This window comes from Pelodiscus sinensis, chromosome 2 (genome assembly GCF_052426305.1).
Source record: "Pelodiscus sinensis isolate ZL-2025 chromosome 2, ASM5242630v1, whole genome shotgun sequence".
In the NCBI taxonomy this organism is placed as follows: Eukaryota; Metazoa; Chordata; order Testudines; family Trionychidae; genus Pelodiscus; species Pelodiscus sinensis.
Window position 1 is genome coordinate 203,828,062 of NC_143053.1, and position 21,929 is coordinate 203,849,990.

Consider the following 21,929-nt stretch of genomic DNA (forward strand, 5'->3'; position numbering starts at 1 on the left):
CTATTCTTGGCTTTGACTATTCTTGGCTTGAGAAGCCACAGTTTGTACAATCTCAACTCAGCAGTAAACTATTCAGGGGTTAGTATGGAAATACCCCCAGGATCAGGGATCTGAAACTGTCTTTGTATGCCATGCTCCCTTAGCTCCACCCAAGGGATACTAGGAACAGCTAATACCCTGACCCATGGTTTTTTTTTTTTTTTTTGTAACATGACAGTTTCCTTTTTCAATGGAAAGAGTGATTTTTCATTGTTTTACCCCTGCAGCTGCAGAATACTTCTTACATTACTCAGATTTAATGGAACTAAAAGACACCCATCCCAGCTGCAAAAAGTTTGTATGATAATAACTGAAAACTCAAATTTCCCCCGAAACTGCTGATGGTAGATATAGAGCAGGGTGTTAGTAATGGTCTAACCACAGGACTTCTGGATGTTTGATTTTTAGTAGTGGCTTTGATGCCATTTTCTTCAGTGACATTGGGATCCTTAGTTTCTTTGTTTCAGTTTCCCTATCCTCAGGGGACAACATTCAACTTCCTTTCAGGAAAACTGAGAATTAATGTTAATGCTCAGTATTATATTAATGAGTATGTTTGAGTATTTTACTATGATGGGATAAGACCAGAGTGCTCAGGTTTGACTGTTGGCATTGGCAGAAATGTCTCTCAAGGAGATATGAACCTATCTGGTGAATAGTAGTACAACTCAGCATTACAATGGGCTATTCACTGGCACTTGAAATTTAGAAAGGCACGTGCTACAGTGTAGATTTTAAATCCATCTAATTCAAGGGTCTATTTTGAAATTAGCATCCACCTGCATCTGATATAGCACCACATTCCATTTTCCAAAGTCATCACTTCAACTTTCACTACATAAGTAGAGTGGTTTGGAAAACATTTTTTGGCTCATTTCACAGCTTGTGGTTAGAACATTTAAACTGTGACCATAATAAATGTTATGAAAGCAAAAGCACTTTTCCAACTATCCCAAACAGGGTGTAATAGATTTTTAAAAATAAATATATAAACATTGTTTTGGTAAATGTCACTTTCAATAGATTTTGTAATTTGAAAGAGTCTGCTATTCTAGTAAATTGATTCATACCACAAAATCTCTGCTCAAAGCTTTTGTTTTATCACAGTGCAGCCAAGCACAGAAGATAAAGTGCCAAAGGTATTTAGGCACCTAACATTAAAATCAAAGGGAGATAGGCACCTAAGTACCTGTGAGAATCTGTGCCCAGTTCCTTAGTGATGCACATGATAATTAAGCAAGTTTTATGTATTTTAAGATAGTTTCATTATTTACTTCAGTTTTCACATCAAGATCTTTTTTAGTTATACCGTTACACATTTTCACTAAATTTGCTAGGACTCAATCATCCGGATTTTTCAATTATAATTTTACAAGGGAGTGACTCTTTTACCAGTCATAACACATGGGACACACTGTTGTTGGGACTTGGGTAGATAGGAAAGAGGGTGCCAGGAAACTTATAGGCAATTTTGGATTCTTATAGTTTTTCAGATCTGATATAATAGCCTCCATATGTTACACTTTCTAGCACTGTGGTTGGCTGTAAGTCTCCATCCCATCCTACTTGACAATGATCTGGCCTCCGTTACACATACCCTTCTTACCTCCCCACTGAATACAGCAGTGTCATATACCTAGGCCTGAACCCATCAGCACATAAGAAACTGCAATTAGTATCAAGTGCTAGGGACATAAAACCTAAATGGAGCTGCTATAAGATAGGTGCATAACTGGTTGGGAGAGTATTCCCAGAATGTAGTTATCAAATTCTACAATTAGAACTCAGGAGTTGAAGTGTGAGTTTTCTACATATATCTCAACATAGGTCTAAAGCTTTGAAACCATCGCTCTGGATCTGAAAACCATACAGAGATTCAACATTTCTCACATTTACATTATATCCTAGTCACCACAGGAAATAGTGGGGCACAAAAAGTTATGTACCCTCTCCCATTCACCTTCCAGAACTAGAAGATAAGCCCATAATCACAGGTCACTTGGCTGCTAAGATTGTTATGCTGCCATGCACAGAAGATTTGAACTCCTGACATCTGACAAATCTATCCAAATAAGTTGCATTCTTCCACTGCATCCAGAGGCCAATGTGCTCTAAGAATGTCTTTATATTTAAAAATCAATGAGGTAGTTATATTCTAGCTTGAATAATAGTAATATAATCATTCTCAACAAATAACCACATTAGTACACGATACACATTATTAGTTGTTCCTGCCAGAAGTGGTGAAAAATCCCAAGAATTGGCATTACTGAGAAGGATGGCTTAGCTATTTACTATTATACCAAAAAGTCCAGCAGTCTCACATCAAGTGACTAGAAAGGTGCAAAATGGTGAAAAAAAATCACATGGACTTTTATTTTCTACTTTCACCCAATTTGGTGGTTTGAGAAATTCAACACAGATCTATTTTCACCAGTCTGTTTTCATTCATGCTTACAATAGATGTTTCTCAAAAACTTGAAGGGGTCAGATGAAAATTAGCATAATACATATTGAAAGGATTGTTCTGATGGTTCATCAGTTGTTCAGCATTATAAAGAAGTATGTGTATGGAACATAGATATTACACCTATACCTTCTGAAACAACTAGTAGTCCTATAGCACTTTAGAGACTAACACAAATTTAGAGTATCGTGAGTTTTTGTGTGTAAAACCTACTTCATCAGATGAATTGGAGCGGAAATAACAGAAACCAAGGTATTTATACAGAGATATTTATATTTATGATATTTATACCTTCTAGACTTCATTCAAAGCTCAATGAACTCAATGGGAGTCTTTTCACTGACTCCTGTAGGAATAAGGGCTTTAGAGGGCAACATTATTTCTTCCCATTGTTACTGTGCTTAACTAAGGCTGTGGCTAGACTACACAGTTCTTCCGGAAAAAGATACGCACATTGCAAACTACAATTTGCTTATCTTTTTCCGCTTTTTTTGGAAGAGGCTTTTCCAACATTTGGCCTGTCTACACTGGGCCAAATGTCAGGAACCCTCCCCCCCCCTTTTCAGAACATCCCTTCTTCCTCGTAAAACAAGGTTTACAGGGATGCTGAAAAAATGCATCTGCTCTTCTGAAAATTTTTTTGGAAGAGCAGACGCATTCCTTGGACATGGCAGAGTTTTTCCAGGATACGGTATCCCAGAAAAACTCTGCAGTCTAGACGTACCTTAAGTGATTTAAATTGGTCTTACAAACTTTCATAGAAGAGCAATGTCTTCTGAAAATCCCTAAGCTTTTCTCCCTATTCAGATTTTTTAAATATGTAGGCATTTTGACATGGCGACAACAGCAAAATCAACTTAAATACACATTTCCAAGACAAAAAACTTCAAGAAGGACTATCCAGAAGCATATCACAAGGAGCCCTTTGCTATAAGAATATGATACAAATTAGGAGGAACCTTTATATTATAGATCTACTATGTGATGGACACAAAACATATTCTAAAAAAGAAATAAATAATTTGAATTAAATTTTAATATGATTCCCTCCGTTGTTGGTTACCACACAAATATGTAGTAATTTCATTTGGCTTGCCCCTCACTGGAAGTGATGAGAGTGTTTCACTAGTCCTAGAAGCAATGTGATCTAAGCAGCAGATATGTTCATGACAATGACAGGCAATTGCTGTTAAAAAATATATAAAACTCGGTTTAATCTTCACCCATTTGAGATGGTTTCTGGAGAACACCACTTAGATCCTGCCATTCAGTAGGACTCATTCCCTACCTAAGGTTTCTCTTCTAACAGTACTATAGCAAGATTCATAAACTAGAGAGTGTCCCTCAAATGCAATGAGTCCCGTTATTATTATGAGACTTGCCAAGACCTTGAATCCTCTTTTTATTTCACTTTACTGATGCTGCTTTTTAACTTGCCCTCTCTTTATTTGTGCCTTGTTGGTTTTTGCCTGGTGATGCAGAGAGCATTATTAAATCATAAGATCCAGAGAGAACTGACTGAGCCTATAATAGTCCCTTTCTTGTGCCATCCTGGGGGCTCGCCTTCATCCCTCACTTGTCAGTGAGGAAATGAAGAATAGACCCTTCTAAGCAGATAGTGAGTAGTGACTAGGTGTGACTGCAAACATTTAGCACAGAGGTCATTTTTCAGCTCTTATAGCTTCAACTGTGAGATTCTTCTCCTTCACAGTCCCTTCATATGCTCATTTCTCAAAAGCAAGAATAACAAAATCTTACCCTTTCCATCACATTTCAGCTGTGTGAAGGTTTTGTATTCAGAGAACAACTGGGCTTATGTTCACACAGAGGCCTGATCTATACTAGACCAGGCTGGTTATCTTAAGGTATGCCATATGGCTACGCAAAATGCATAGCTCGAGTTGGCTTACATTAAGCCAAGCCACTGTGGCATCCACACTGCAGGAGGCTGACAGAAGCACATGCTCCCATTGGCTTCCCTTACTCCTCACAGAATGAGGAGTAGCGGATGCCCATGGGGGCTGACCTCACCATTCTATTTACGGACCTACATTAGATCCACTACATCAAATGCCAGAAGAACAACTTTCGGAGGGTTGATCTTCTCTTTATTGTAGACGTGCCCATAGTAGGGTGGCCAGGCCTTGCTTTCCAAGTTACCTCTTACATTTAATTAAGTCAAGGACATGAGCACATTTAAGAAATGCATTTCCTGTCATCATGTCACTGTCTCAGGCCAAAAAAAATGAATGAGAAATATCATGGGCCCAACATGGCTATAACAGAACTGCACATGAGAAATCCTGACACCTGAGCAGTAAGGAAACAATTTTCTGGGACTAAACCAAACAACGTTGTACAGGATGAAAATTTAATGGTGTCCAGATGCACGATCAAGTTGATATGGCATGGGACTAGGATCCAAAAGTACTGGATTCTTTTCCTGGCTCTTCAGTTAGTCCGCAGAGTGTTCGAGCAAACAAATCAATGTTCTGTACCTAAGTTTCCTTATTTATAAAATGGCAGTAGTCTTGTGAGGATCTATTATGCCATGTTATTGGGTTTAGTGCAAGAATCACTGGGTAAAATCTGGTAATCTGTGCTATGCAGGCAATCTGAATAGGGGACCATAATTGTCCCTTCTCTTAAAACATCTGTACATTTATGTGCTTTGAGATTCTGGACTGAAAGGTGCTTGTGACGGTGCGCTGCAGCCCCACACTCTAAGTTCCCCGGCACGGGCTTTGTATGGCGAGATGCTGGGTGACCAGGCGCAGCCGCGAGCCATGCCAGGCAGAATTCCACTATGCTGCATTTCAAACCCTCCGGTCCTGGCCAAGAGGGGGTGGGGGTGGGATGTTGAGGGAGCATGCGCAGCATGCTCTTGGGCTGTGAGGATACTGAGAGGAGGCGCCCTGGCGTGACGTAATGTCAGGGAGCCAAGGATCAAAAGGGTCTGGACCAGAGGGGGAGGGAGAGGAGTCATGGGGTTGTACTCCCCCAAATATTCTCCGGCTCCACAGGCAGGATCAGGAGGGACAGGAGGGAGGCAGATGGCCCGGCATTGGCTGGTCGATAGACCAGGTGTGGGGGGAGGAAGCAGCCCAGGGCAGGGCGTTGTTAGTCCGTGGGCTGGTGCCTTATGGCGGGAAGCCCTGCCAGCTGGACCAGACCTGGACAGGTCCATGTCCTAGGGCCCTGGGCTGGGGTCTGTGAGTGAGGGCGGGCCCGGACCACCCTCTCCCTGCTACCGGAGGTGGTGAGAGAAATCCCAGGCACAGTCGGGCCTAGCAGGCTCAGGAGCTGAACCCCGAGGAGTGGACTTAAACAAAGAGACTGGGCACGGGTCAGACTCTGGTACCCACGCCGGCACAGGAAGGTGAGGGAAAGGGAGAGGTAAATAAAGGCACAAGTGGGCTAATCGAGGTCTACACCTGTACAGTGCTATACAGAAGTGTAAGTTATTCATACAGTAAGAGCTCTGTTATCCGGCACTCAGTTAACCAGAAAGTTCAATTAACCAGCATTTCCCTTGTCCAGTACCCTTGGGCCTTGAGTGGTCCTGAACCACAGAATTTGCCAGACCAAGGGAGGTCAAGGCTGCCTACCCGGCTATAGGACTCTGCTCTGCAGGCCCATGGACATTGCCGGACCAGAGAGTCCTGGATTTTAGAGGTTCAACTTGTACTTGATTAGCTGGTACTCTCCTCCCCCATACCGTACAGCTTTTACTATACTATTTTATCACTAATACTGTTAAAAGCACACATTTCTTATAGACCAAGGTTCTTATGTTATAAATATTTGGTATTGTACAACAGAACAAGTCTCATTTTCCCTTTCCCCATACCAAACATCTTTGTTATTAAGAACTGGCATACCTTCCTCCTAAACAAGGTATCTTGGGCTACAGTCTGATCAGTGAAAATATGCAGTAACTCCATTAAATTTAAAAGAGTTGTATAATGAAATATTATACACAATACTGCAAAAGCGGCAAGGAGTCCTGTGGCACCTTATAGACTAACTGAAGTGTTGAAGCATAAGCTTTCATGGGCAAAGACCAACTTCATCAGATGCATCTGACAAAGTGGGTCTTTGCCCACGAAAGCTTATTATATATATATAATAGTGACAGACCCAGACACTGGCTTCTGCACACCAATTGAAGGAAGACATGCTGGGCTGGGGTGAACTAGTTTCTTACGCTGAGTAAAGGAAAGTCCAAAACCTAACTGTAGCATAATCAGGCAGGCACCTGTGGTCAATTAGAGCTTCTTCGAAGCTATAGGCTGATTAGACATCTCTAGCCAATTAAGGCCTGGGTTGCTGCTTTAAAAGGTTTTCCCCAGGCAAAGAAGAGGGAAGGAAAAGAATGAAGGACAGGAAGCAGGGAGTGCTGTGTGGAGGGGCTGTGTGGGTGTGAGTGGAGGACTAACAAGCAGGTATCAAAGGAAAGGTACTGGGAGGGATTGTTTGGGGAAGTGGCCCAGAGAAAAGCTGCCAGATTGAGAGTGGCAGTAACTTTGCCTGTTGCTGGTGCCTTAGGGTTCCTGGGCCAGAATCCGAAGTAGTGGGCAGGCCTGGGTTCCTCCCAACCTCCTCACAACATCTCAACCTCTGCCTCAAGAAGGGAGATCAGGACTCCAGAGAAGATTTTGCCCCAAACTTATGAACTAGCCTGTGATGAGAACGGCTCAGGAGGCTGTGGCTCCTGCCTCTAGTAAAAAGAAAGAAGCCATGTGGAGGGCCACAGCAAACCTCTGAGGCTGACACTATCGGACAATAGCACAAGACCCACAGGGAATAGCTGGAGCTTTGCCACACTACACACACTCCTCCTTATCTCTCATTGTAAGTGTCTAAATGCCATCACATGGGACAGTGAACCACACTAGGTATGTGGGTTACATACACACAGAGACTAACATGGCTACCCCTCTGAGACTTTCGACTTCTATAATTAGAGTTAAACAATAAATTGTTGTCAAAGTAAGAGGTGATGTTTTATTCCTATTTGTTTTGGCTTCAGAATTTATTTTCCTGTTTAGCCAAAATGCTAGTGTTCACATTTTCTTTCTAGATGATTGATCTATGAAGGCTGAGCAAAGAAGTAAAGGTGTGTTTTCTAGGATCCTATAAAATTGCCAGTTCTAGCTGAGATACTTCCGAAATAGGTGGTTGATGTTATCCTTTAGTGTACAGACACTAGAAACTATGTGATCTATGCTGCTAAATAATTTCATGCCATAAATAGTAAGAACCTTGCTCAACTAGGGTACGTCTAAACTACATGGCTCCGTCGACGGAGCCATGTAGATTTGTTTTTTTGGCAAAGGCAAATGAAGCCGCGATTTAAATGATCGCTGCTTCATTTAAATTTACATGGCTGCCGCGCTGAGCCGACAAACAGCTGATCAGCTGTTTGTCCGCTCAGCGTGCTAGTCTGGACGCTCCCCTGCCGACATCAAAGCCCTTTGTTGGCACCCCCGGTAAACCTCATCCCACGAGGAATAACAGGGCTGCCGACAAAGGGCTTTGATGTCAGCAGGGGAGCGTCCAGACTAGCGCGCTGAGCGGACAAACAGCTGATCAGCTGTTTGTCGGCTCATCGCGGCAGCCATGTAAATTTAAATGAAGCCGCGATCATTTAAATCGCGGCTTCATTTGCGTTTGCCTATCTGTCTAATCTACATGGCTCCATCGATGGAGCCATGTAGTCTAGACACAGCCCTAATGTCACCAATTAGTATTAAACCATACTATAAAAATAATGTAAAACAGAACAATAATTCTGTAAATTGTGATTTTAAATGGAACACTTTCATGTATGTTGATTTAGGATTAGATAGTCCTGTAAACCTAGTTTGACTAATATTAATGTCAGCAAGCTTTACTACTAGAACTTTTAGAAATATTTGAAAGGGAATTATCTTAATAAATAGGTATTGTAAATATCTCCTTTTAGAATCTCAGAAAGGCACAGCACAACCTGATGTCTGTTGTGGGAGGAGAGAATCATTTCTTATCAACAGGACTGAAGACAGCACCTTAACTTGAAGTTTCTGTAACTGTGCCATTCTGTGCCATTTTGGTCCCCTCTGGTCAAAGGGAAGAGGACATTTATACATTTCATAAATAAGTAACTGACATAAGAAGTTTGTCAAATTTGTTTTCCACATGAAAATGACCCTCTATTAATCCTAATATTGGTTACCTCATGCAAAGGGACATCATTATATACACCTAATAAAAAGGCACATAAAAAGTTTTAATTAGGATGAAGTAAATTCTTCCTGTTAGTCACCTTTTTCTTAATGTCTGGTTTTGCAAGCAGAACTGAAGGTTCTGTTTACCTTCTCTCAGTCTTTTAAGTAATGCTTGGTTTTCTAGTGCTAAAAGAAGGAAATGAAGAAATTCTGAGATATTAGTAGGAGCTTTGTGATCTACAGAAGTGCAATGTATTTATGTCATTCCGACAGAGTTATGCACAGAAATCATAAACCATACATAGCACTCTATAAAAGGCCAAATCCTGGTCTTATTGAAACTCCCTTTTGGTATCGTGGAGATGAGGGTCTGGTCCCTAAGGCATGACAGATCTCTCTTACCCCCATTTACAACAAGTGTAACTCCACTGATTTTCATGGGATGATTCTTGACTTACTTCTGTGTCATTCGCTCAGGCATGACACAGATGGAACTTTGACTGTAATAAAATTATGATCCAAACCATGAAAGGAGGAGGCATGAGAACAAAAGATGAATGAAATTTAAGCAATGGAATAAGGCTTTTGTGGAATCCAGAGAGAAATCAATGCTGGCCTGGTGCTCTGTATGCCAATTTTTATTCTACAGTCATTTAAGCAGCAACAGAGACAGGTCATCTGAAAATCAGGATTAAAAGTACACGTTCAGAGTTAATGATGGCATAAAAATATTACTGTAACTTTTGAAATTCCATGCCAACTCTCCACAAAACCGTCTCATGCATATGAAGTTAGAACACTCTGTCAACTGTGATAGACATCCCTCTGTCTTCCCTGTATAGCTACTTTGGCTTTTAGAATGGCTTTCCTAAAACAACTGTTCAAAAGACACAACCTTGCCAGTAAAATGCCACTGGGTTTTTTTTTTTCTATTTGAAACTGTTTTGTAATTTTTTGCTAAGGAGCTTGGGCAGGGGAAGGGGAGAGTGTGGTTTTAAACAACATACCAGACTGACGTGCTAGAGATCCATTCATTTCTTAGTTCCTAGCTGCTGTATCTCTTTGTATGATAAGTCTCCTGGATGTCATGCTTTGCAAAATGATCTCCCAGGTGTTAGTGTCTCTAACAGGCTCCAAAGGCAGCATTTTCAGCAGTTATGCAGTAGCTCCCAGGTACTTCATGGGTTGTTCTTTTTTCTTGTCCTCACAGACACTTACTCATTTTTGCAACCTTCACTTCTAGGTCCTTCCTGGAGTTTTTAACTAGTACAGAATGAAGCTTTACATAGGCTCATCATAAGATGAATAAACCATACACACCCGCTCACAGTGAGCTAGGAAATCAACCCTTTAGGCACAAGTGTATTTTTGCACACATTTAATGCTAGTGGCTGAGTTTCATTTTGGTATCAATTCTATTTGATTTCTCGGAAAACACTAACAAAACAACTATTTTTTAAATACATACATATCTATACAGTAGTTAGGTATTTTTTAGGAAATAAAAAGGCAGTCAAATGTTTAGAAGAACACACTGGGCCTGATCTCAGATACTCCAAGGTTTTTTTTTTTATCTCAGATACTTCAGGGTTTACACAGCTTTTAACTCCTCTGTCATTACTAGGAATACTATGAATTTGCACGGGTTTAACAAAGAACAGGATTTGGGCGGCAGTGCTTGAATGTAGCAATTTGTTAGGGTAAATGAAGGGGAAGAAAGCCTTTGTGGAGAAAGTATCCTTCCCCATAAACAGATGGCAGCTGGTTTAATCAGATAGCAATTATTTAGCTCAGCCAGTTTTGCTTTTCAGAAATATCTTTGTGAGCTTGGGATAAAAGTTATCAACAATAAAAATTACTCTGTCATGGATGGTTTAGTTTTAGCACAGATAAGGATGAACTCCAGCAGAAAGGGGAAAATCTGGACAGCCAAACCCACCCCTATCTTCCAAATGTGGGGAGAAACTCAGCTAAAAAAGTGATTCTGGCTAGCAATTTGCTTTCAATAGCAGATGGGTGTGTACAAGTACATAGCTGCCAAGTTTTAGACCCGAAGGTGATGGCTGTGATGGATATGAGCATGTGAAGGGAGCAAGCCTCTCCCAACTCAATACAGGTGATTTAACACCGATGATATAACCAAGTGTGACGGGGCGGGACCTGCATACCCCGGGGAAGCGGGCCCACCCCGCACTGACCCCGCGATCGCCCTGTCGCTAATGGGGGCGACGCGGGGCTCGGTAAGGGCGTGCGCACACTGCAGCGCGGCGGCGGCTCAGCTGGGCGGTGGAGTGGAAGGCGCCGCAAGAAAACTGCCGGCAGGAGGTGAAGCGGGGGGGCGGGTCCGCAGGGGTTGGCGTCGGCCGACGGCGGTGACGTCAGGCGTCCCCGCAGCGGCCGCAGGAAGTTTAAATGGAGGCTCGGAGGAGCCGGGGGGGGGGGAGGGAGAGGAGTGCAGAGGGGAGCGAGGGTGGAGAGTGTAGGTGAGCCTTAGACAGCAAGCAGGGTGGAAGTAGCCCAGGGCAGGGCAAGGAGCCGGCGCACCAGTGGGTTGAGGGTCATTACCCCTCCAGTGGGACAGGTCCTTGGGAGTCTGTCCTTAGGGCCCTGAGCTTGGGTCCGGGAGAGAGGGTGGGCCCGGACCCCCCTCCCCACACTTCCATGGCTGTAAAAGCACCGACATGGAGAAAGGGGACTGTGACTTGGAGACAAAAGGGGAAAGAAAGGAGGGGGAGCATGGTGAACCCCCACACCAAGGAACAAATATGTTCAGTTACTGGTGAGGTAGGTCAGTGCTGTTCCATTTTAAAGATGAGGAAAGTTTTTATGACTCAGTTTATCCATTGCTGCACAGCAAGGCAGTACCAAAGCTATGATGGGAACCTGATTCTCTGGCCAGGTCGACTTTACACAGATTGCTGTAAGCTGTCTGATATTGACTTCGCTGTGGAAACATCTACACTTACATTTGGTTGCTCAGCTATGGGTCTCTTTCTCTACCCCCTCAGCATTTTCTTTGTAGTCTCTCTCATTCTGTCTCCCTGACAGTATAACCTTCCAAGGGGGAAAGAATTTGCAGTTCTTCAGAGCTAAATAGTAGAGCTTGCTACTATTTTTCCCATTATGTTTCATTGACAGTCATTGTCAGAATAAGGGACCAATGAACAGGGGAGACAGAATGGGAGAAAGCTTCTCTGCCAGGCCCAGAAGCATTGAAAATAGCTGAGAATCTTGCTCACTTCCTGCCACCCCATTTAGGAGCACCATTTCAGTTGGCATGAATGAGAGAATGAATGGCAGCAGGATCTAGATCTTTGTTCTGTCTCCTGACAGGGTCTTAAGTTTTTGTGGGTGGGACATGAGCTTATCCTTGTCCATCTAATCACATTTCCACCAACAAAGAGTCTTCCAAATATATCCTTCTCCAATGTCAGTATCCCTTGAGATGGAACATTTCAATTTTCTTCTGCTTACCTGGTTATTTCAGAAACGTCTTCTGAATTGGTGTGTTGTTATCACTTTGTGCTAGCATCACAAAACCAGGCATACATACTCCTGGATGCTATTAGAACAAACATTCCTTCTCCCAGTCACAACTATTAGCATATTAATTATTTTCAGACTCCAGGTGGTTTGTCTGGTTCTTGGATGCTTTCTTTTCTTAAACGGTGAGTAAAAACACACTTCCCTTAAGCTAAAGCTTATCTGCACTCTAGTGTTTTATTGTACATATAATTCTTATTGGAGAATCAAAGCTTGTCCGGGATGGGAAGTAGTAGATCAGGAACAGAGTAGAGGAAACATGAGAAGAAAGAGGAAGTTAAACAACAAACAGGTTCTTGGGAAACACTTTTCCTTTGACTTCCCTTACTCCTCGTGAAGTAAGGGTTACAGAAGTCGGAGTACAAAGTCCTTCGGCTCACCATTATTTCGAAATAACGGCTTGCTCTGTAGACATGCTCTTTGTTATTTAGGAATAATGTTAGTTATTTCTCCTAAACTTTAGGCTGTCTCTATACTAGAGACTTTACAGTGTCACAATGCAGCTGCACTGTTGTAAGATCTCCTGTGCAGCTGCACTAGGCCAATAGTACAGAGCTCTCCCATCAATATAATTAAAGCACCCCAAACAACTGGTGGGGGCTGTGTTGGCAGGAGAGCGTCCACACCAGTGCTTCTGTCACTCAGGGGTGTGCAGTTTTTTTCCACACTCCTGATCAACATAAATTATCCTGACAAGAGTGCTAGTGTAGACATAGACTTAGTGTAGAGAATGTAGTGGGTGACAGCAACAGTGCTGCAGAGATTCCGGACAATGCTGTGGTCTGTAGAGCAGTCAGGGGAGTCTACTATAACATAGGCAGATCCTTTCTCAAATTACACCACGGAGTCTTTTCAGCTATCTAAAATGGGAGGCTGCCAAGGTCTCTCTTTTGGAGGTGACATGCCAAGAATGGCAGAAACAAGGAAGGGAAATAATGATAGAAGGTGACAGAATGAAAAGATGAGCTGACTTGTCATTGGGAAAGTGGGGATGCGTACCAATCTGGAGATAAAATAGAAGAAAGGAAAAGGATTCTGTTATATTTCACAGTCATATAACAAATTCATATTGCAGATTTCCTCAAATCAAGTCATGCGGAAAATAAATGATGCATTATTCCTGTTACAACAGCCCTTTTCCCTTTTTAAGAAATGAATAAAATACAGTAATGGCTTCAGAAACTTGTAAGTTCCAGTCTGTCCCTTCCAAGTACTTCATACTACAACACTGTGAAAAAATGAAAAAAAAAATCTTTACTGGATGAAAATCTATATTCTCTGGAAAGAAAAATGACCTTATTAACTGACAGCTGGTAGTGCTGCCAGAGCCTATAGCTTTTAATCTTCTGGTGGCTCACTGCAATAGATTGTTGCTCACTGCACAAACATAGGAAATTCAGTAGTTTCCCACAACAATAAATAACAAGATGTTACAGAAATGCATATTATCTATGATATGAATATTCCAAAATATTAAGGAATTAAATATGAAACTTTACAGAGAGTTACATAAACATTAAGAGCCGGAATGAAAGCCCAGTGAAGTCAATGGAAAAATTCCCATTTACTTCAGGGGATATTTGATCAGGTCCTATAATATCTGTGACACAGCTATATATTGTATTAGTATCCTCATTTTATAAACTGAGTAGGTTAAAATTTTTGTAAAAAGTTTGTTTTTTCAATATCACACCCAGAAATCTGTGGCAAAAGCAAGGATTAGAACCCATGTCTTACAATATCCATCAAAACATGTGTCCTTTCATAGCCAGCCATAGGCTATGTCTAGACTGCCACTTTTTTGGCAAAAGGTACACAAATTGCTTTCTGCAATTTGTGTACCTTTTTCCGAAAGTTTGTCAGAAGAGGCTTTTCCAAAATTTGGCCCATCTACACTGGGCCAAATTTCAGAAAAACCTCCTCTTTCAGAAGAGCCCTTCTTCCTTGTGACATGAAGAAGATAGGGCTTCAGAAAGAGCACGTCTGCTCTTCCGCAAAAAATGTTGGCAGAGCATACGCGTTCCCTGGATGCGGTGGAGTTTTTCCAGGATAGCTCCAGAAACAAGCAAGAACAGCTTCAAACTCTTGTTGCAAAACTGAAGTTAAACCTGAGTATGAGCTTTTGTTTACGCCATCCTTTTCCATTTTTGTGTCTTTCTTTATTTGCCTGGAAGTGGAAGCTGCTGAACTGAAATAGCACAGGAAGAAGCAATTCTTGTGATATCCATAACTGAAAGGAAGAGGAGAGAACTGGAAAGGTGAGGTTCCCCTCCCCCAACATGGTGGACCTAGGATTGTTAGATTAATCTTTGAATTAATGTCTAATACTTCTCAGTGTTTATCCAAACTAAATCTGAGCTCCCATATTTGTACGGTTCACTCATCACAAGCAGGTTACAACGTCAAAGCACTTCACCCAACCGTGCAGCACTCAAGAACTGAAAATAAGACTGCTTTGAAAGTCAGGTTCAAATACAAAAACAGTGAGGAGTCCTGTGACACCACATGGATTTTTGCTCATGAAAACTTATACCCAAATAAGTCTAGGGTGCCATAGGACTCTCTGTTGTTTTTGCAGATATAGACTAATATGGCTATACCTCTGATACTTGTCATCAAGTTAAAACTAGGGATGTAATAGTATAGTCAGTTAACCGATTAGCAAAAGCTTATAGGTAAATGCTATAGACTACACGCATTTCCCCTCTTCCCCCTGCCAGTTCATCTTTCAGCAGGGTGGCCAGCAGCCTGGCTCAGTCCTGGCTTGCGCCAGGTCTGGGACCTATCCCCATTAAGGCTCTGCATTTAAAGTGCATCAGGAGGCAGGTGGGAAGGCAGCCTGCCTCAGTTCTGTCTCATGCCAGGTCTGGGAGCTCAGATCCCACCTGGACAGGGGCTGCTCCCACCCCACACTGCTGTCTCATTATCAGAGGCAGCCACACAGGGTTACAGGCAGTTGGTCCACAAGGGGAGCTGTTTTTTAAATTGGCTCCCCTTGCAGACCAGCTCCCGCATGGTACCCTGCACTGTTGATACAGTGGCAGGGGGGTTCTTTGGGAGTGGGGCCGGAGCACAATGGCTGCTGGCCCTGCCCTGAGGGACTATAGAATAGTCAACTAACCAATAAGAATTCATGAAGTTACTCGACTATTCAATTAACCGATATTTAACACCCCTAGTTCAAACACAGGTTGTCTCAGAATGCTTCATTGAATTGTGTAGACCAAAATATCATGGTAGCTGCTTTCACATGAGCAAAGTCACTAGGACTGTGTTCAGCTCCTTGAATTCTGAATCTATGCAGTCAGAAAGGGTGAAGGTGTATGGTGATCAGTACACATCTCCCGGATACTGTTTCTATTAGAAACAATAGACGCATTTCTGCATTAGTGGTTGACTGTCACAGCTACCTTTGCTATCATCAGTTTCTTCTAAATGTATCCCGTGCTCAAGGGAGCCACCATTCTTTGTCAGCAGAAGAAAAATCCCCCAAAAGCCTGATATACACATAAATTTCTTCGCAACTATTCTCTGGCTATCTCCCCTACCCCCTACATACTAACATGTCCACTTCCGGGTTAGTCACCAAGACTCATTTCAGAGAGGTGTATTCACCTCCCCTGAACAGTGCGTTCAACACCTCTCAGAGGGGACTCAGCAGCACCTTGTGCAAATAACTGCACATAAAATGGAAGCCTCTTTGCCAAGATGAGGAATAAATGAGCACGAGGGCTTTGTCTCTCTGCATTTCTCTTAACAGCACTCAGCAGCTGGAAAGACTGAGGACTACATTTACGCCTATTCAAAAAAACAAGAAAATGCTCAAGTGTTTTCCTGAGTAAGGGCATTTTCCTGAATTGTGGCCTTTATCTTTAGATAGTACATAGTCAACTGTTTTAATGCCTTGAGATACATAATAGCCTTAGCGTGCAAGGCCTGTGTGTAAATCAGTAGTATTGTTTTCTATGTCAGAAAGGATAGCTGGTCTGCTAGCCTGGCTGTCTCCCACTACAGGCAGTCCCCGGGTTACATGGGTCCGACTTACATCGGATCCCTACTTACAAACGGGGTGAGGCAACCCCGCACTAGCTGCTTCCCCCCCGCAGACCAGGGAGACACGAAGCTAGCGCCCCTCCCCAGCAGACCAGGGAGACGCGGAGCGGCTTTTTCAGCAGACGCCTCAGCTTGAGAATAAAGGACTGAGGGAAGTGAGGTGGGGGAGAATAAAACTGAGCTCTGGAGAAATGTTTGGGTAGAGTTTCCCCTACAATATGTACCAGTTCCGACTTACATACAAATTCAACTTAAGAACAAACCTACAGTCCCTATCTTGTACGTAACCCGGGGACTGCCTGTACTTTATTACATGCTCTTTTCACAGGATGAGGACAGCAGGTCACAGTTTATATATGGATCAGGAATTGAAGCTGCCTCCATCAGAAGAAAAAAAGATTCATAAGGATTACTGTCTGCTTCTCTTTACAAGGGACACATTTTGAAAAGGAAAAAAAAAGACACTTTCACATGGCTAGTCCCTATGATAGCTTATTCCTTTGGACACATCACACTGTTTCAGTCATGTGGATTAGCCACTGTCTCTTGACCTCAGACACAAACACACATATGATAGCACCTGAAGCAAATTAGTGAGCTGAGACACAATGTTCAGTCAGAATTTCAAAACAAATGGATGCATTTACTTTTGCAGCTGTCTAGTGAAATTAACACTGTTTGTTTTTATTGTGCTGCTATTAATTTGTGCTCATTATGCTCCCATTTTAAGTTTCTGTTTGTTTGGTTTCTTTTTTTGCTTTTATTTTTGTTTTAATCAGCTAATTAAAACAACAGCTTGGTTCTGTAAAGGAGGAGATATGCAAGTAAAACTGTTTAGAGAATAAATATGCCAGACATGTTCTAGTTTTAAAATGGAGATCTTATCACTAAGACACTCTCAATTGAATTGTTCTGATTTTACTTGCTGCTGTCCAAATGTGTAGGTGGTTTACAGACCATGGATGATTTTATTTAGCATTGTGAATACACTGGTCTGATGGAATGGAAAGGTTTTTAGTCAGCACACATGAAATGTGATGTGCTCTGACTGGATTTACGGTGTTCTTGCCTGTGATACTGTGCGCATGCTAACGTGCCACTTTTGTCTCTCTCTCTTCATATGGAAGTTGTGCCACCATAAATTGTGTATAAATTGAAGTAATAAAAAGTATGCACATTTGTACAGAGTAGAGGATCCTGATTTGTGGAATCTGTGCTGCAGATTAGATGTAAGATTGATGTCCCCTCCCCCCAACAAGGCCTAGAGTGAGGCAGCAGCACACACGCCCAGGGGTAGAAACATGGATACCTAGGGAAAATTTACTGTGAAACCATAGCAAAAAACATCTTTTGGAACCTACAGGGATATGTGGGAGCTGAGCAAGAGTGTTACAGATCACAGTGATGCCTAAAAAGGGATTTAGATACCTACATCTAGGGATTAGATGGCTAAATATCTTTGTGGATCTGGGCCAAAGACCCCAGTTTAGCAAGGCACCTAAGCATGGGCCTAAGTTTAAGCACATGAGTATTACCTGTATAGCTGATGGCAATACTGGTATGATTGCAGTTAAGCATGTGCTTATGTATCTGGCTGATCAAATCAGGGCCTCCACTAGCCAAAAATGCCCTTGAGCAATACACACAAGAGAGTCCTCATGCACTGTATTCTCTGCAAGTGTCTTCCAAAATTACTGTCCACAGAGGTTTTGTTGAGTAGAATTATTATAACTCCCAATAGTGAGATACTGATTCAAGTAACTCACTGAAATATTTTATCCGGGTTTTAGCAGTTTTCTACAGCATGTGTGTATTTGTTTTTATTTTCGCATTTGGATGAGAGCTGTTTAATGTACTAAAAGGATATACACATTTATGAGATGTTGCTGACTAATGTCTAATTTGATGTTAATATTATTAATAAAGCACCTCTTCCCAGACTCCCTCAAGGCACTTCAGACAGGTTCTGTACAGAAAAGCAAGCATAATGAATAAATACATCACCCCAATACATGCCATAGAACTCAAACTGAGAATTAAAAAGAGAAAAGAGTATCATCATTAAAAATTCAGTGGCATAGTCTATGTGTTCCTGTAAGGAGACACTTAAAAACTGCTCTTCCATTTTTTCATCTTATGAGATTACTGTCTCCTTGGCTAAAGTTTACTTGATCCTATTTTTCACTAACTTAAAGCATTTTTCATCATATAACTATTGCTAGAGCATTAGCTATCTGGGAAATCGAACTGCCCAGGGTTAGGCCAGATGTTGCATTAGCGTGATAGGTGAAATGGACTCACAAAAGGGTTTGCAAAATGTGCTGAGCATTACTAAAAATAGAATTCACTGTGGTAAAAGGAACTTCAGCTGACTTGGCAGACTGTGGAAGTTATTCCAGGAGACAGGTGTATATCTGAACTCTTCACTTGTTTATGCTGCCCTACTAAATTCTCATTACTTATCTTTATAGGTACAGAAACCAAGAAACCCTATCGCCTAGTTAATCACTTCTTTAAATATTAGTCTGGGAGACTCTTATGATTCTTTGAACAATATTTCACTGCCTTGAGGAATGGAGTAACTTGTCCTCTGATAAGATTGCCTTGTCCTCTGATAAGATTTCCCAGGATATTGAAGAAGTAGGTTCTTAGAATATCTCCAGCTGACTGATTTTCCTACTTATTCAATGCACCATTTTGATTAAATGGATCTGTGCAGATCAGAAATTCAATTTATCCAATATTTCTGGAAATCTCTGCTAAGCCTCTTAAATATTTAAAGGTCTGAATTGAATGTAGCATTTCTGAAAAGTACCCAGAAAGCAAGAAACTAAGCGGCTATCTACACTGAGCCTTAAAACACAACAAGCCAGAGTGTAAACCTACAGCACATTAGTTACCACGCACTAAGTTGTCATGTGACCCATGCTACCGTGCACTGAAACTTCTTGTGGTGCACTTTGACATAGTGCTGTTTGAGACAGCAGAAGAGATACTATATGGCCAGTGGCAGTGCAAGTTTGCCCACAATGCACTGCTATGCGAACCTACAGGATACACCTTATCTCATCACATCTCCAAGGTCTCTCCAATGACACCTCTCTTGACGCCCCATTTGGTACCTTCTCCTACTCTTGTCTATGCCTTTTTTTCTGTGCTACCCCAGGGAAGAAGTGTACTTGATGACCTCTAGAGGCTACCATGCCAAAATACCATCAGAAAGGCTGGGTGTATTTATCTCTCGGAGGATGGCAGTACCAGTTATCTGGGGAGTAGATCTGTTCCAGTGATATGTTTAGCATAGTTTTGAATAGTGTTTTTCAACCTTTTTAAATAAAGTACCCCCTTTTTTAAAAAAATTATAAGTTCCCCCAGTACTACAGTTTTCAGACACACAACATTTTTTTTTACCATTACAACACATTTGTTTGAACAACTTAATTTTAGCTAGGCGGGTGATGAAATTTTTGGTGTAAAAAGTACAAAAATAATAAAGCACTGTAAAACTTAAAACAAAAATTCAGTTTTCTCTAAATGTCAGTTGTGTTGACATACCCCCCAGACTTCTCTCGAGTACCCGTAAGGGTACTCGTACCACTGGTTGGGAAACACTGGGTTTGAAGACCCTAAGTTGTTCAAAGCAGCCTCCACACCTTCAGAACTAAACTGCTCTGCTGTGCATTTTAAAGGCCATTTCTCAATAGTAGAAATTCATGCCAAGAAGAGTTGACCAATGAGACATGCATATCATTTACATCCTGTCAGCATAAAGTGTCTCCTGTTTGTTGTCACGTTGCTATTTATTTTAAATTGATTTTGCATCAGGCAACAGTTCATTCAGCACGTTCTGCAGGAATCCATTAGTGCCTTCAAAGAGATAGCCAGAAAGAGAGGATAAATCACAGTCTATCACAGAGTTCATTGCAGGGAAAAGGACAGTTTTTTAAATAGCTAGTACTTCACTACAGATGTTACCTTTAATTCCTCTGTACATGTATACAGACATTATGACAAGCAATGCAAGAGAAATACTAAAATGAAATGTATTATGTACATTCCTTTGAACAAATTGTTCCTAAAAGCCTAGAATAACTACACAGAGCATTACTAGGATCAATAGAATAGCTTAAAAACTGGTCGATGGCTTCATAAACACAGCTGTGCCAGAAAAGGAGAAAGTTTTAATGCAGACATAAGGCATGTTGTACTTGGAATCTCGGGTCTGCCTGAAGTGATATAAGAGCAAGAGTTTTGAAACTGGGGACAGTGACCCCCTCATGGGGTCATGAAGTTACTACCTAGTGGGTCATGAGCTGTCAACCTCCACCCCAAACCCCACTTTACTTCCAGGATTTATAATGATGTTAAATATATGAAAAGTGCTTTTAATGTTTAAGAGATTGGGGTGCAATCCGAGGCTTGCTATGTGCAAGGGGTCACCACTGCATAAGAGGCATAGGAATGGTAAAATAGAAAAACTGGCCTTATTTGGATACCAATCACCTCACACACTGCCTACTTTTTTGTTTTAATTCTAAAAAGCATAAAAAATCCCAAGCCTGCTTTTTCATTACAGTTGCTGACCCGAAGGAGCATGGAATGATAGGATAAATGAGGACCAACTCAGAAAAGAAATAAAATATTGCAGGGAGGGTGAGAATATTGGCAGAACATAACTGGCTCATAGCTGTTTCCAAGCAAAATACAATTGTACTGAGCATGAAGAGGCAAACCTTCCCCTCAGCATCCAGTTGAGGTATCCTTTGCAGACACTGCAGAGATAGAAATCCTCGTTCCCTGATTGCAGAGCATCAAGGGAGCTGCTTCACAAAGACTACTCCTGCATAACTGCCTGGAGTGACCACTATCAATCTAAAAACATCTCCCCACAAGGGGGAAAGACCAGATGATCTGTGGACTGCTGGGACTTCGTACCACCCAGCCTATGCCCTGCTCCCAAATTCACCCACACACTATCATGCTTTATGCCATACGGTTTGTGCTATTCAGTCCTCATATGTGATCGCCCCAAAATTTAACATCACCACTTTCTTTAGCAAAACAGTTTTACTGCCCTAGGGCTATATTAGCAAGGGAACAGTCCCCACAACGTGCCCTTTTGCTCTCAACTGCCAAGTTGCTCTTTAAGGCACTTCCATGGAGGAGAGGTACGTTAATGGCTTTCAGCCAAGATGGTTAAAGATACAACCCGAAGTCTTGAGCATCCATAGCCTCTGATTGACAGAAGTTGGAGTGGATGACAGGGGATGGATCACTCAATGATTACCTGTTCTGTGCATTCCCTTTGAAGCACCTGGCATTGGCTACTGTGAGAAGGCAGGAAATGGGGCTAGATGGACATTTGGTTTAACCCAGTGTAGCCATTCTTATGTTCATTTTCATAGAGAAGGTCATTCTGTGCGCCTCTATTTTCTGCTTTCCAAAAGCTTGGGATTTTCCATTGAGCTGCTAGTCTATATAAAGCATGTCTGTGTGTGTGTGTGTGAGTGTTATGTATTGTGGGTAGGGGTAGGGGGAGAATTATTGAGACAACAAGTAAAAATGCAAAGTAGAAGAAACAGTATCTTCTCTGAGGGATCTGTGTGAAAAATGTTCTC